Here is a 14,590-nt window from a genome sequence, read left to right as displayed (position 1 = left end):
AAGCGATACTGGGCGAGTAGGCGACGTCAGCGTGGTGACGTGAGTGATGAGGACATGGACACAGACTTCTCTCAAAGCACGGGCCTTGGCAATGTGGGCATCATGGTGCTAATGGGGCAGGTTCATGCAGTGGCATGCCGATTCTGGACTCGGGAAACAAGCACAGACTGGTGGGACCGCATAGTGTTGCAGGTCTGGGACAATTCCCAGTGGTTGCGAAACTTTTGCATGCGTAAGGGCACTTTCATGGAACTTTGTGACTTGCTTTCCCCTGCCCTGAAGCGCATGAATACCAAGATGAGAGCAGCCCTCACAGTTGAGAAGCGAATGGCAATAGTCCTGTGGAAGCTTGCAACGCCAGACAGCTACCGGTCAGTCGGGAATCAATTTGGAGTGGGCAAATCTACTGTGGGGGCTGTTGTGATGTAAGTAGCCAACGCAATCAAAGATCTGCTGATATCAAGGGTAGTGACCCTGGGAAATGTGCAGGTCATAGTGGATGGCTTTGCTGCAATGGGATTCCCTAACTGTGGTGGGGCCATAGACGGAACCCATATCCCTATCTTGGCACCGGAGCACCAAGTCGGCGAGTACATAAACCGCAAGGGGTACTTTTCAATAGTGCTGCAAGCACTGGTGGATCACAAGGGACGTTTCACCAACATCAACATGGGATGGCCGGGAAAGGTACATGACACTTGCATCTTCAAGAACTCTGGTCTGTTTAAAAAGTTGCAAGAAGGGACTTTATTCCCAGACCAGAAAATAAGCGTTGGGGATGTTGAAATGCCTATAGTTATCCTTGGGGACCCAGCCTACCCCTTAATGCCATGGCTCATGAAGCCGTACACAGGCAGCCTGGACAGTAGTCAGGAGCTGTTCAACTACAGGCTGAGCAAGTGCAGAATGGTGGTAGAATGTGCATTTGGACATTTAAAGGCGCGCTGGCGCAGTTTACTGACTCGCTTAGACCTCAGCGAAACCAATATTCCCACTGTTATTACTGCTTGCTGTGGGCTCCACAGCATCTGTGAGAGTAAGGGGGAGACGTTTATGGCGGGGTGGCAGGTTGAGGCAAATCGCCTGGCTGCTGGTTTCGCACAGCCAGACACCAGGGCAGTTAGAAGCGCACAGGAGGGCGCGGTGCGCATCAGAGAAGCTTTGAAAACCAGTTTCATGACTGGCCAGGCTATGGTGTGAAAGTTCTGTTTGTTTCTCCTTGATGAAACCCCCCGCCCCTTATCATAGAATCATAGAATATCAGGGTTGGAAGGGACCTCAGGAGGTCATCTAGTCCAACCCCCTGCTCAAAGCAGGACCAATCCCCAATTAAATCATCCCAGCCAGGGCTTTGTCAAGCCTGACCTTAAAAACTTCTAAGGAAGGAGATTCTACCACCTCCCTTGGCTCACTCTACTTCCCTGTAAGCTAACCACCCTCCCCTCCTCCCTTCAATCACCGCTTGCAGAGGCAATAAAGTCATTGTTGCTTCACATTCATGCATTCATCACACAAATAGGGGGATAACTACCAAGGTAGCCCAGGAGGGGTGGTGGAGGAGAGAAGCACCAGAAGGGGTGGTGGAGGAGGGAAGGAGAAGGCCACACAGCACTTTTAAAAGTTTAAAACTTATTGAATGCCAGCCTTCTGTTGCTTGGGCAATCCTCTGGGGTGGAGTGGCCAGGTGGCTGGAGGCCCCCCCACCGCGTTCTTGGGCGTCTGGGTGTGGAGGCTATGGAACTTGGAGAGGAGGGCAGTTGGTTACACAGGGGCTGTAGCAGCGGTCTGTGCTCCTGCTGCCTTTCCTGCAGCTCAACCATATGCTGAAGCATATTAGTTTGATCCTCCAGCAGCGTCAGCATTGAATCCTGCCTCCTCTCATCACGCTGCCGCCACCTTTCAGCTTCAGCCCTCTCTTCAGCCTGCCACTTACTCTCTTCAGCCTGCCACCTCTCCTCCCGGTCATTTTGAGCTTTCCTGCACTCTGACATTGTCTGCCTGCACGCATTCGTCTGTGCTCTGTCAGTGTGGGAGGACAGCATGAGCTCAGAGAACATTTCATCGCAAGTACGTTTTTTTCGCCTTCTAATCTTCACTAGCCTCTGGGAAGGAGAAGATCCTGTGATCATTGAAACACATGCAGCTGGTGGAGAAAAAAAAGAGACAGTGGTATTTAAAAAGACACATTTTCTAGACCAATGGCTACACTCTTTCACGGTAAACCTTGCTGTTAACATTACATACACAGCACATGTGCTTTCGTTCCAAGGTCGCATTTTGCCTCCCCCCACCACGTGGCTAGCCCCTCCCCACTCCCCGTGGCTAACAGCGGGGAACATTTCTGTTCAGCCATAGCCAAACAGCCCAGCAGGAATGGGCACCTCTGAATGTCCCCTTAAGAAAAGCACCCTATTTCAACCAGGTGACCATGAATGATATCACTCTCTTGAGGATAACACAGAGAGATAAAGAACTGATGTTGTTTGAATGCCAGCAAACATACACTGCAATGCTTTGTTCTACAATGATTCCCGAGTACGTGCTACTGGCCTGGTGTGGTAAAGTGTCCTACCATGGTGGACGGAATAAGGCTGCCCTTCCCAGAAACCTTTTGCAAAGGCTTTCGGAGTACATCCAGGAGAGCCACAAATGCCAGGGCAAATTAATCATTACACATGCTTGCTTTTAAACAATATATAGTATTTTAAAAGGTACACTCACCAGAGGTCCCTTCTCTACCTGGCGGGTCCGGGAGGCAGCCTTGGGTGGGTTTGGGGGGTACTGGCTCCAGGTCCAGGGTGAGAAACAGTTCCTGGCTGTCAGGAAAACCGGTTTCTTCGCTTGCTTGCTGTGAGCTATCTACAACTTCATCATCATCATCTTTCTCGTCCCCAAAACCTGCTTCTGAGTTGCCTCCATCTCCACTGAAGGAGTCAAACAACACGGCTGGGGTAGTCGTGGCTGAACCCCCTAAAATGGCATGGAGCTCATCATAGAAGCGGCATGTTTGGGACTCTGACCCGGAGCGGCCGTTTGCTTCTCTGGTTTTCTGGTAGATTTGCCTCAGCTCCTTAAGTTTCATGCGGCATTGCTTCGGGTCCCTATTTTGGCCTCTGTCCTTCATGCCCTGGGAGATTTTGACAAATGTTTTGGCATTTCGAAAACTGGAACGGAGTTCTGATAGCACAGATTCCTCTCCTTATACAGCTATCAGATCCTGTACCTCCCATTTGGTCCATGCTGGAGCTCTTTTGCGATTCTGGGTCTCCATCATGGTCACCTCTGCTGATGAGCTCTGGCCAGCGTGGCAAGCTGCAGGTGACCATGAAAACAGGAAACTGAAATTCAAAAGTTTGCGGGCCTTTTCCTGTCTACCTGGCCAGTGCATCTGAGTTGAGAGTGCTGTCCAGAGCGGTCACAATAGAGCACTCTGGGATAGCTTCCGGAGGCCAATACCGTCTAATTGCATCCACAGTACCCCAAATTCGACCCAGCAAGGCCGATTTAAGCGCTAATCCACTTGTCAGGGGTGGAGTAAGGAAATCGATTTTAAGAGCCTTTTAAGTAAAAAAAAAGGGCTTCATCGTGTGGACGGGTGCAGGTTTACATCGATTTAATGCTGCTAAATTCGACCTAAACTCCTAGTGTAGACCAGGCCTCAGACTCAGTGGTAACAATGCAAAGTGAGTGGGTAAACTGAGGCAAATATTTTTCCTGGACTCCTTTCCCCCACATATTAACCTCCCAGGGGATCCTGCTGATCAGTTCCCTAAGGGAGTCAAAGTCTGCTTTTCTGAACTCAAGGGTCCATATTTTGCTACTCTCCTTTCTTCCTCTTGTGAGGATCCTGAAAACCATTTCATGGTCACTGCTGCCCTGGTTGCCACCCACTTCTACTTCCCCTACCAATTCTTCCCTGTTTGTGAGAATCATAGAATCATAGAGCAGCAGGTCAAGAGGAGAACGGCCCCAGGTTGATTCCTCCAGTAGTTGCGGCCCTGAAGAGCTTACAATTTAAACAGATAAGACAGACACAGGGTTGGGGATAGTCACTGCATCTATAGCGATTGACTGCTGGAAAACACTGTATGGGTTATCACACATTACTGTTGTTTAATGGTGAATGTGCTGGAGTTCAGCTTAAGCAGAAGAACCATAAAGGCCATTAGTCCCCACAACAGAATGAGACAGGCTCCTTAAGCTGGGGCTCAGCTAAATCTGCTTTATGGAGAGATCTGTTTATTAATTATGGATTGTGAGGAGTTTGTGTTCTTCCTAAATAGGACTCCTGATGTTAGGTTTTAACTAGGGCTGTCAATTAATCGCAGTTAACTCAAACAATTAACTCAAAAAAATGAGTCGTGATTTAAAAAATTAATCGCTATTAGTCGCACTATTAAACAATAGAATATCAATTGAAATGTATTAAATATTTTGGATGTTTTTCTACATTTTCAAATATACTGATTTCTATTACAACACGGAATACAAAGTGTACAGTGGTCACTTTATATTATTTTTTATTACAAATATTTGCACTGTAAAAATGATAAAAGAAATATATTTTTCAGTTCACCTCATACAAGTACTGTAGTGCAATCTCTTTATTGTGAAAGCGTAACTTACAAATGTAGAATTATGTACAAAAATACATAACTGCACACAAAAACAAAACAATGTAAAACTTTAGAGCCTACAAGTCCACTCACTCCTACTGTTTGTTCAACCAATCACTAAGTCAAACAAGTTTGTTTACATTTACGGGAGATACTGTTGCCTGCTTCTTACTTACACTGTCACCTAAAAGTGAGAACAAGTATTTGCATGGCACTTTTGTAGCCGGCGTTGCAAGGTATTTACGTGCCAGATCTGCTAAACATTCATATGAGGTGGATGAGGCTTTCTTCCGGTAACTCACAGAAGCTACTAGATCGCACGCCCTGGTTCTCATGGGCGACTTTAATCATCCTGATATCTGCTGGGAGAGCACTACAGCATGCACAGACAATCCAGGAAGTTTTTGGAAAATGTAGGGGACAATTTCCTGGTGCAAGTGCTGGAGGAGCCAACTATGGGGAGAGCTTTTCTTGACCTGCTGCTCACAAACCGGGAAGAATTAGTAGGGGAAGCAAAAGTGGATGGGAATCTGGGAGGCAGTGACCATGAGTTGGTTGAGTTCAGGATCCTGACACAGGGAAGAAAGGTAAGCAGCAGAATACGGACCCTGGACTTCAGGAAAGCAGACTTCGACTCCCTCAGGGAACTGATGGGTAGGATCCCCTGGGGGAATAACATGAGGGGGAAAGGAGTCCAGGAGACCAGGCTGTATTTCAAAGAATCCCTATTGAGGTTACAGGGATAAACCATCCCAATGTGTTGAAAGAATGGTAAATATGGCAGGCGACCAGCTTGGCTTAACAGTGAAATCCTTGCAGATCTTAAACACAAAAAAGAAGCTTACAAGAAGTGGAAGATTGGACAAATGACCAGGGAAGAGTATAAAAATGTTGCTCGGGCATGTAGGAATGATATCAGGAGGGCCAAATCGCACTTGGAGCTGCAGCTAGCAAGAGATGTTAAGAGTAACAAGAAGGGTTTCTTCAGGTATTTTGGCAACAAGAAGAAAGCCAAGGAAAGTGTGGGCCCCTTACTGAATGAGGGAGGCAACCTAGTGACAGAGGATGTGGAAAAAGCTAATGTACTCAATGCTTTTTTTGCCTCTGTCTTCACAAACAAGGTCAGCTCCCAGACTGCTGCGCTGGGCAACACAGCATGGGGAGTAGGTGGCCAGCCCTCTGTGGAGAAAGATGTGGTTCGGGACTATTTAGAAAAGCTGGACGTGCACAAGTCCATGGGGCCAGATGTGTTGCATCCGAGAGTGCTAAAGGAGTTGGCGGCTGTGATTGCAGAGCCATTGGCCATTATCTTTGAAAACTCATGGCGATTGGGGGAGGTCCCGGACGACTGGAAAAAGGCTAATGTAGTGCCCATCTTTAAAAAAGGGAAGAAGGAGGATCCTGGGAACTACAGGCCAGTCAGCCTCACCTCAGTCCCCGGAAAAATCATGGAGCAGGTCCTCAAGGAATCAATCCTGAAGCACTTACACGAGAGGAAAGTGATCAGGAACAGTCAGCATGGATTCACCAAGGGAAGGTCATGCCTGACTAATCTAATCGCCTTCTATGATGAGATTACTGGTTCTGTGGATGAAGGAAAAGCAGTGGATGTATTGTTTCTTGACTTTAGCAAAGCTTTTGACACGGTCTCCCACAGCATTCTTGTCAGCAAGTTAAAGAAGTATGGGCTGGATGAATGCACTATAAGGTGGGTAGAAAGTTGGCTAGATTGTTGGGCTCAACGGGTAGTGATCAATGGCTCCATGTCTAGATGGCAGCCGGTATCAAGTGGAGTGCCCCAAGGGTCGGTCCTGGGGCCTGTTTTGTTCAATATCTTCATAAATGATCTGGAGGATGGTGTGGATTGCACTCTCAGCAAATTTGCGGATGATACTAAACTAGGAGGAGTGGTTGATATGGTGGCAGGTAGGGATAGGATACAGAGGGACCTAGACAAATTGGAGGATTGGGCCAAAAGAAATCTGATGAGGTTCAACAAGGATAAGTGCAGGGTCCTGCACTTAGGACGGAAGAATCCAATGCACCGCTACAGACTAGGGACCGAATGGCTAGGCAGCAGTTCTGCGGAAAAGGACCTAGGGGTGACAGTGGACGAGAAGCTGGATATGAGTCAACAGTGTGCCCTTGTTGCCAAGAAGGCCAATGGCATTTTGGGATGTATAAGTAGGGGCATAGCCAGCAGATCGAGGGATGTGATCGTTCCCCTCTATTCGACATTGGTGAGGCCTCATCTGGAGTACTATGATGTCATTGCTACATGTTACTTTGATGGCAACAAAAATTATTACGGGTCTGGAACACATGACTTATGAGGAGAGGCTGAGGGAACTGGGATTGTTTAGTCTGCAGAAGAGAAGAATGAGGGGAGATTTGATAGCTGCTTTCAACTACCTGAGAGGTGGTTCCAAAGAGGATGGTTCTAGACTATTCTCAGTGGTAGAAGAGGACAGGACAAGGAGTAATGGTCTCAAGTTGCAGTGGGGGAGGTTCAGGTTGGATATTAGGAAAAACTTTTTCACTAGGAGGGTGGTGAAACACTGGAATGCGTTACCTAGGGAGGTGGTAGAATCTCCTTCCTTAGAAGTTTTTAAGGTCAGGCTTGACAAAGCCCTGGCTGGGATGATTTAATTGGGGATTGGTCCTGCTTTGAGCAGGGGGTTGGACTAGATGACCTCCTGAGGTCCCTTCCAACCCTGATATTCTATGATTCTATGATTCTATGAAATCAGGATGGTAGATACCTTACAGGGTAATTAGATTCAAAACATAGAGAATCCCTCTAGGCAAAACCTTAAGTTACAAAAAAGACACACAGACAGAAATAGTCATTCTATTCAGCACAGTTCTTTTCTCAGCCATTTAAAGAAATCATAATCTAAAACATACCTAGCTGGATTACTTACTAAAAGTTCTAAGACTCCATTCCTGTTCTGTCCCCGGCAAAAGCATCACACAGACAGACACAGACCCTTTGTTTTTCTCCCTCCTCCCAGCTTTTGAAAGTATCTTGTCTCCTCATTGGTCATTTTGGTCAGGTGCCAGAGAGGTTACCTTTAGCTTTTTAACCCTTTACAGGTGAGAGGATTTTTTCTCTGGCCAGGAAGGATTTTAAAGCCGTTTACCCTTCCCTTTATATTTATGACAGAGGGGGACACCCCTGACAACATGGAGATGGAGTTAGGGGAACCGGGCCTCGGTCCACCAAAGGATCAGACTGCCAGGGACAATGGCACACCAATCCCTCCCAACGGGGCAGATATCTGGCTAGACATGGCAACAGACTTTTGCCAGGATCAAAGGGATGACCCCACACTGAAGCATGCCTATGAGCAGCTGTCCTGCATGGATGGGGTCATGGTAGATGCACAGAGTGCCAATCAGTGGCCTTGGTTTGAGCTCACTCGGGATCGGCTGTACCGAATCGAGCTGGACCCCAGGACCTGCAAGCCCCGGTCCCAGCTGCTGATCCCTCGATGCCATAGATGAGCCATGTTAAGGCTGGTGCTCGATGTCCTGGTGACCAGCCACCTCGGACTGGAGAAGACGCTGGCCCGGATTCTGTCCCATTTCTTTTGGCCAGGTGTAGACTGTGACACTAAGGACCACTGCACCTCCTGCCCGGAATGCGAGCGAGGTCCCTCTCCTGCTGGTGGGAACCCCTTTTGTAAGGGTAGCTGTGGACTTGGGGCCTCTGGTTAAGAGCGCTGCCGGATTCCGGTATATCCTGGTAGTCCTGCACTATGCCACCCAGGTTCCTGAGGCCATCCTGCTGAGAAGTGCCACAGCCCGTACTGTAGCAGCAGAGCTTATCAAAATCTTTGCCTGAGAGGGCCTGCCCCAGGAATTACTCTCCAATCAGGGGATGAACTTTACCTCCTGGCTCCTCTGGGAGGTGTGTGCTCTTCTGGGGATCAAAAAGTTCCAGACTTCCGTCTACCACCTGCAAACAGATGGGTTGGTGGAACAGTTTAACCGGGCACTAAAGAATAGGCTTTGGAAATTTCCCCTTGAGGAGCTCCGCCATTGGGATCAGCTCACCCCTCACCTGCTGCTCGCTATTCGGGAGCTGCCACAGGCATCCACCAAATTTTCGCCTTTCGAGCTCCTATACAGCCTCCAGCCTCAAGGCCTGATGGATCTCATGTGGGAGACATGGGAACAGACCCTGTCCTGCGCTGAAGGGTTGCTTCAGTATGTGTTTAAGCTCCAAGAGCGCCTTGCCCAGGCTGGGATCCTTGCCTAGGAGAACCTCCAAGTCGCCCAAAAGGCCCAAGCACAAGGGCCATTTGCGAGAGCGGATCTTCGAGCCGGGGGACCGAGTCCTTGTCTTGCTCCCTTCAGCCAAGTCGAAGCTGATGGCTTGCTGGCAGGGGACATATGAGGTCACCTGCTGGAGAGGCCCTGTCAATTACGAGGCCCTTGTCAGCCAGACCAGAAAAAAAAGTCCCAGATTTATCATGTGAACCTGATAAAGCTCTGGTGTGAGCGGGACGAATTATCCATATTTCCCGACCCCCCCACCCCCAAACCAGAACTGGGACCGCAAACGCTCGTTGGAACTGAGCCCAAGAACCCCTTGCTGTGGGACACCCTCTCGGATGAGCAGTTGAAGCAAAGCAGTCATCTCATTGAGGCCTTCCCTCGAATGTTCACCCTGTGCCCGGACAGACCATCAAGATTTACCACTCCATCACCACCCGTCTTGGAGAGGTTGTATGAGGAACCACCCAACGACTCCCCCACCATATGCGAGAGGCCGTGGAACAGGTGGTCCAGTCCATGTTAGAACTCAGGGTAAATGAGAAATCCTCTAGTGAATTGAGGAGCCCGATTGTCCTCATCCCCCAGCCAGATGGGACCCGTCACTTTTGCATTGACTTCAGGAGAGTCAATGCGATATCCCGCTTCGATGCCTACCTGATACCCTGGGTGGATGAATTACTCGACCGAATGGTGAAGGCCCAGTATATCACCACCCTGAATTTAATCAAGTGATATTGGCAGATCCCGCTGACACCGGAATCAAAGGAGAAAACTGCCTTCGCCACCCACAGCGGGCTCTATCATTTTACCAGAATGCCCTTCGGTATTCCAGAAGTTGATGGATTGTCTCCTCCTGCCTCACCTTGAGTACGCAGCCGCTTACCTGGATGACACAGTAATCTGCAGTAGTCACTGGGAGGACCACCTAAACCAGGTGGAAGCTGTCTTGATAACTCTCCGGGAGGCTGGTCACACTGCAAACCTAAAAAGGTGCCAAATTGGGTGGCAGGAAACAACGTATCTAGGCTACACCCTGGGATGAGGCAAGCTGCATTCCCTTGTTGGGAAAGTTGAGGCCATCCCTGACCAACCAGCTCCGACTACTAGGAAGCAGGTCCGGAAATTTCTAGGACTTGTGGGCTATTACCGATACTTCATCCCGGACTTTGCTACTATCGCCTCACCGCTGACTTGGCTGCTCACGAAGGACCAGCCCCTGAGGGTACGATGGACTCCAGACTGTGAGGCAGATCCAGAGATCAGGAGCTGAGCTTAAGGGTGTGTGTGTGTAGAGAGGAGCCATGGCCCCACTCAGAGGAGGACGTGGAGGGAGCACCGCAAGCTGCCTGGTGGGCAGAGCCAGGAGGGCCACACTCCGCACACCGGAAGCAGAGGGGCAGGATAGGAAGGGGAAGTATAAAAGACCTTCCCAGCAGCTCAGTTATGGGGGAGCTGCTGGAGGAGACAGATGCTTCTTCCCCGCTGCTGGAGTGGAGCACCAAGGAGAACCATTGTTGCCCTGGGGAGACTGAGCTTCCAGAGAGCCCTGATGCTCTTGATGCGGAGGAACTGCTATCGCTACCCTTGGCAGTGTACCCAGAGGAGACTCAGGCTGACCCCTGGACACAGGAACGCCTGAGGGGGAGAGAAGAAAGCAACCCAGGGGAACCAGGCAGTAGTTTGGTAGGGAGCGAGCCTGAAACTAGGTCAGTGTGTTGCGGGTGGATCCCTGCTGACCCAGTGGCAGACTGCTCTGCCACTGATAGGGCCCTCGGTTGGGACACAGTGGAGTTGGGCAGGCCCACGGGTGGCAGTACTCCCCCTCTGTAGGCCAGGAGGCCTGTGTTCCTTTGCTCAATCCCTTGCCTAAGCCTCATAGACTGTGTGTGGTGCTCATCCGCTTACCTGAGCCCCAGAGGCTGCGTGTGGCGCTCACCCCCTTACCTGAGCCCCACAGACTGCGTGTGATGCTCAACCCCTTGCCTGAGCCCCACAGACTGCGTGTGATGCTCATCCGCTTACCTGAGCCCCACAGACTGCGTGTGATGCTCAACCCCTTGCCTGAGCTCCATAGACTGTGTGTGGTGCTCACCCCAAACCTGAGCCCCATAGACTGCGTGTGACGCTAAACCCCTTGCCTGAGCCCCATAGATTAAGTGTGGTGCTCACCCCAAACCTGAGCCCCAGAGGCTGTGGCGCCTGATCCCCTACACTGGGCTGGTAGGACAGGTCTGCCTGATTGCAGGCCAGAGCCCTAACTGTTGGCAGCCCTGCCCTGCCTAAGTGCTGGGTGAATGAACCGTTGTAGCCCGCCCAGATCACCAGCCAGAGCCCAGACTGTGTACGGCCCACCCTGCTTGAAGGATGGCCCCCTTGTGAATTGCTAATTTCCCCGCTCTTGTTCTGCTTAGAGAAGGCTGTAGCAGACCCAAATTGTGAGGAGGCGTGTCCCCCACCCCCTCCCCGATGTGGGGGGACGGCCTCACCAGCTTACAGTCCCCAGTCTTGGTCGGGCCCCTAAAATACTCCTGTAATACAACACAGCATCCAAGTGTCATACCCCAGCCAGCCACACATGCCCGCCCTCTCCTCACCGCACCATCCTAGTACCCAGCTGGCCACCCCCACACTTCTCCCCAACACCCAGCCACCCCCCACTCCTCCCATCACCACCCCAGAGACCAGTCAGCCACACAACTCCACTCACCCACCTGCCTTAACTGTAGACACCCAATTGTCCAAGCAGCACTCCACCATCTCCACCCAGCTCCAAGCACCCACACTCCAGCACCAATCACCCCAGTAGCCCCTCATCAGCCAGAAAACAACCCCCAGGCCTTCCAGCAGCCACAGGCAACCAACAAATACCCCTTTCTCTAGCAGGTCCAACACCCACCACTTCCAGCAGGCCAGCACTCATGCCAGAAACAGCCACCAGCTTCCCCAACCCAGCCCCACACACTTACCCCAGATGCAGTTTTGTGCAGCTCCACATCCTGCCCCCAGGCTGGGTTGGCCAGTAACTGAACATGGTCATAAGGGAAGTCATAAAAATGCAATTTAGCTGATTAATTAAGTTGCATAAAATGTCACACATGGAGCATCACAAAACTTGGCAGCTCTGAAATCAGTCGTACTAACTGCAGTTTTCTGTTCTATAAATTGTTAAACATGATGAGAACATGGAAAGGGAATCCAACAAGCACAAAAACCTCATGTGCAGGAAAAAATCAAAATGCACAGTGTGAGAACAGGATAGGAAGCCTGTAGTCAGGAGCTATAATTCATTATCAGGCAGAGAGAGCAAGCTTTTAAAATACAGCCATGCATATGAAATAAGCAGAGACCAGATTTATCTTGGGAAATAACAATTAAAACAAAGGGATCTAAAAAAATAATCTGTCCCTTTGACTTCTTCTTAAAAAGCACAGTATTCTTGTCAAAATATCTTCTGACAACAAAAGGCAGCAATCTCTGCATCGAGACATTGCTACAGTGTTTAAAGAACAGGTGGGGCTAAAATATCAAAGCATGCAAGAGAAAACAAAAGGGTAAAAAAGAACAATGGGAAATACTCTGAGGAAAAAAATTTGAATCAGAGGCCTGTGCACAGACATGAGAGAGGAGAGTACTGAGAGGGATAGCAGTACAGAAGTTATCAGGCAAAGTCATTCTTTTCCTTCTAAAACCCTCTAGGGTGAAGTAAATATAATTAACTTACATCCTTACCTGAGTGAGTGCAAAATAAAAGACACCTGCCTGGAGATCATCTCTGCCGGGACTCGAACCCGGAACCTCTGGATTAGAAGTCCAGCGCGCTCGTCCATTGCGCCACAGAGACCTCACTACAAGAACAGCATCAGTACCAGAGCTGAAAATGCACATACCTTCTGCATCACTGCAGGGTTAATCTCAGCATCCTGCTATTTCTGTGCAGCTACAGGGGCATAAGGAAAACCTGGAGCTAAAATCCATCTCACTCCTCAGCAAAATAGGCTATTCTCAACATCCCCCTCCTTCCATTGGGAGTGAGGGAAGAGAGTAATTCTGGATATGATCTATATCTCATCCCCAGCTCTAAGAGCGATACTACAAAAACCCAGATCTAGGATTGTCCTCTGTAGCCCCGACAGGGTCATCTCAGCATCTCCAACACTAACAAAGACAGAACTAAATCCTGGAATAGGATTAACCACTGCATCCCTGACAGGCTCATCTCAGCATCCCCAGAACAAGGCCAGGCAAAGAGCTAAATGATTCAGCGTTCCCTCCCACTCCCTGCTTCTGTCCATAACCCCATCGCTCATTGGGGAAAGGCTGGTTGGCTATTATGCAGAAAATTGTGGCTTTGTGGCTGTTATGGGGAAAGCTATGTTACAGCATGCTACAGTAAAAAAATAAGAGAGTCATCTTTTTATTTTTATTCTAAAAGCGTCTTGGCACTCAGGTTTTTAATAATTGTTATTAAGTGTATTTCCCATTAGAAAAGTGTTACAGAACGGTCATTAATCATTTAAAAAGCATAAGAAGATCATTAAACACCTACATTCATATAGAAGAGACACAGAAATGTAATAAACCAGTGGCTTCCAATAAATCCTGTTACACATTCCTAAATTACATGGTTTTTATAGGGCTGCAATTATCTAGAAATATCTTTATTCAACACTCCACAGATATGCTCTGAACTGGTACAGGAAGACACATTAATATAATACACGGGAATCTAAAATTCAGTTCAGGCCACAATTATGTGGGCCCTGTACAAGTTTGAATCATTGAACTTTAGTTAAAAATTATTCAAAAACCCAGATCACTATCCCATTATCTACCCCACTCAATTTAGCAAGTCCAGTTTACACAAATTCTGGAAAGAGACTTGTTCTGTAGCTCGCTGGTTTGGAAGACAAAGGCCATGACTTTTTGTGAACAACACTATAAGTAATGAATGTGACAAACATGACACCTAAGCAATAGGGAACTAACACCCAGAGCTAGACTCCATCCTGCAATCCCACCATTCCAGACAGGTGCTCAGATGCTCCTTGGTATGCGTCCCAGTAATACCAGGGGGAGCAGAGGGGGAGAGATGGGATGGTCCTTAGCATCTCCAGTATTAATGAACTTCAGTGCTATACAATTCACAGAACACAAGATAAAGGGAAGTCACTAAACAAAATGATTGGCTTTCCCCTTTACTGCGGCTTTATGTTAATAGATTCATAGATTCCAGTGCCAGAAAGGACCATAGTGATCATCTAGTCTGAGCCCCTGTATAGCACAGGCCACAGAACTTCCCCAAAGTAATTCTCAGAGCAGGTTTTTTTTTAAAACATCCAATCTTAATTTTAAAAATTGCCAGGGATGGAGAATCCACCACAACCCTTGGTAAATTGTTCCAATGGGCAATTTTTGATAGAGGGTAATTTATGCCTTATTTTCAGTCTGAAAGATTAAAGTTTAAAGGTGTCCCTGATGCTGTTTCTAAATTAAAAAGAGTTCACTTGTGGCTTTACAGCCATGTAAGCAGATAGGCTGTTGCCCTGAAGAGTTTGTCCTTGAAACCTGTAGCACAGCACCACAAAGAGATGGGGGAAATATGGAAAGAATCTTTTTCCATTTCGTCTGTCCTATTTTCCTCCTTTGCCCAGTTTTGGTTTCTATCTGTTTTTAGAGATTTTATGCAGCAT

The 14,590-nt window shown here is 48.6% G+C and overlaps 1 long non-coding RNA gene and 1 other non-coding gene across 2 annotated transcripts; both read right to left on the bottom strand.

The window, feature by feature from the left end:
- Window positions 1-323: 323 nt before the first annotated feature.
- On the bottom strand, window positions 324-12,777 carry LOC140902693 (uncharacterized). The gene is made up of 4 exons (XR_012156106.1): window positions 12,630-12,777; window positions 11,867-11,923; window positions 9,784-9,882; window positions 324-2,143 (listed from the first exon to the last, which is right to left on the bottom strand). It is a non-coding gene; the product is annotated as an uncharacterized lncRNA (long non-coding RNA).
- On the bottom strand, window positions 12,668-12,741 carry TRNAR-UCU (transfer RNA arginine (anticodon UCU)). The gene has a single exon. It is a non-coding gene; the product is annotated as a tRNA-Arg (tRNA).
- Window positions 12,778-14,590: the final 1,813 nt, after the last annotated feature.

This window comes from Lepidochelys kempii, chromosome 24, assembly GCF_965140265.1.
Source record: "Lepidochelys kempii isolate rLepKem1 chromosome 24, rLepKem1.hap2, whole genome shotgun sequence".
NCBI lineage: Eukaryota > Metazoa > Chordata > Testudines > Cheloniidae > Lepidochelys > Lepidochelys kempii.
The sequence above is the reverse complement of the archived record's forward strand: the minus strand, read 5'-3'. Positions and strand labels throughout refer to the sequence as shown.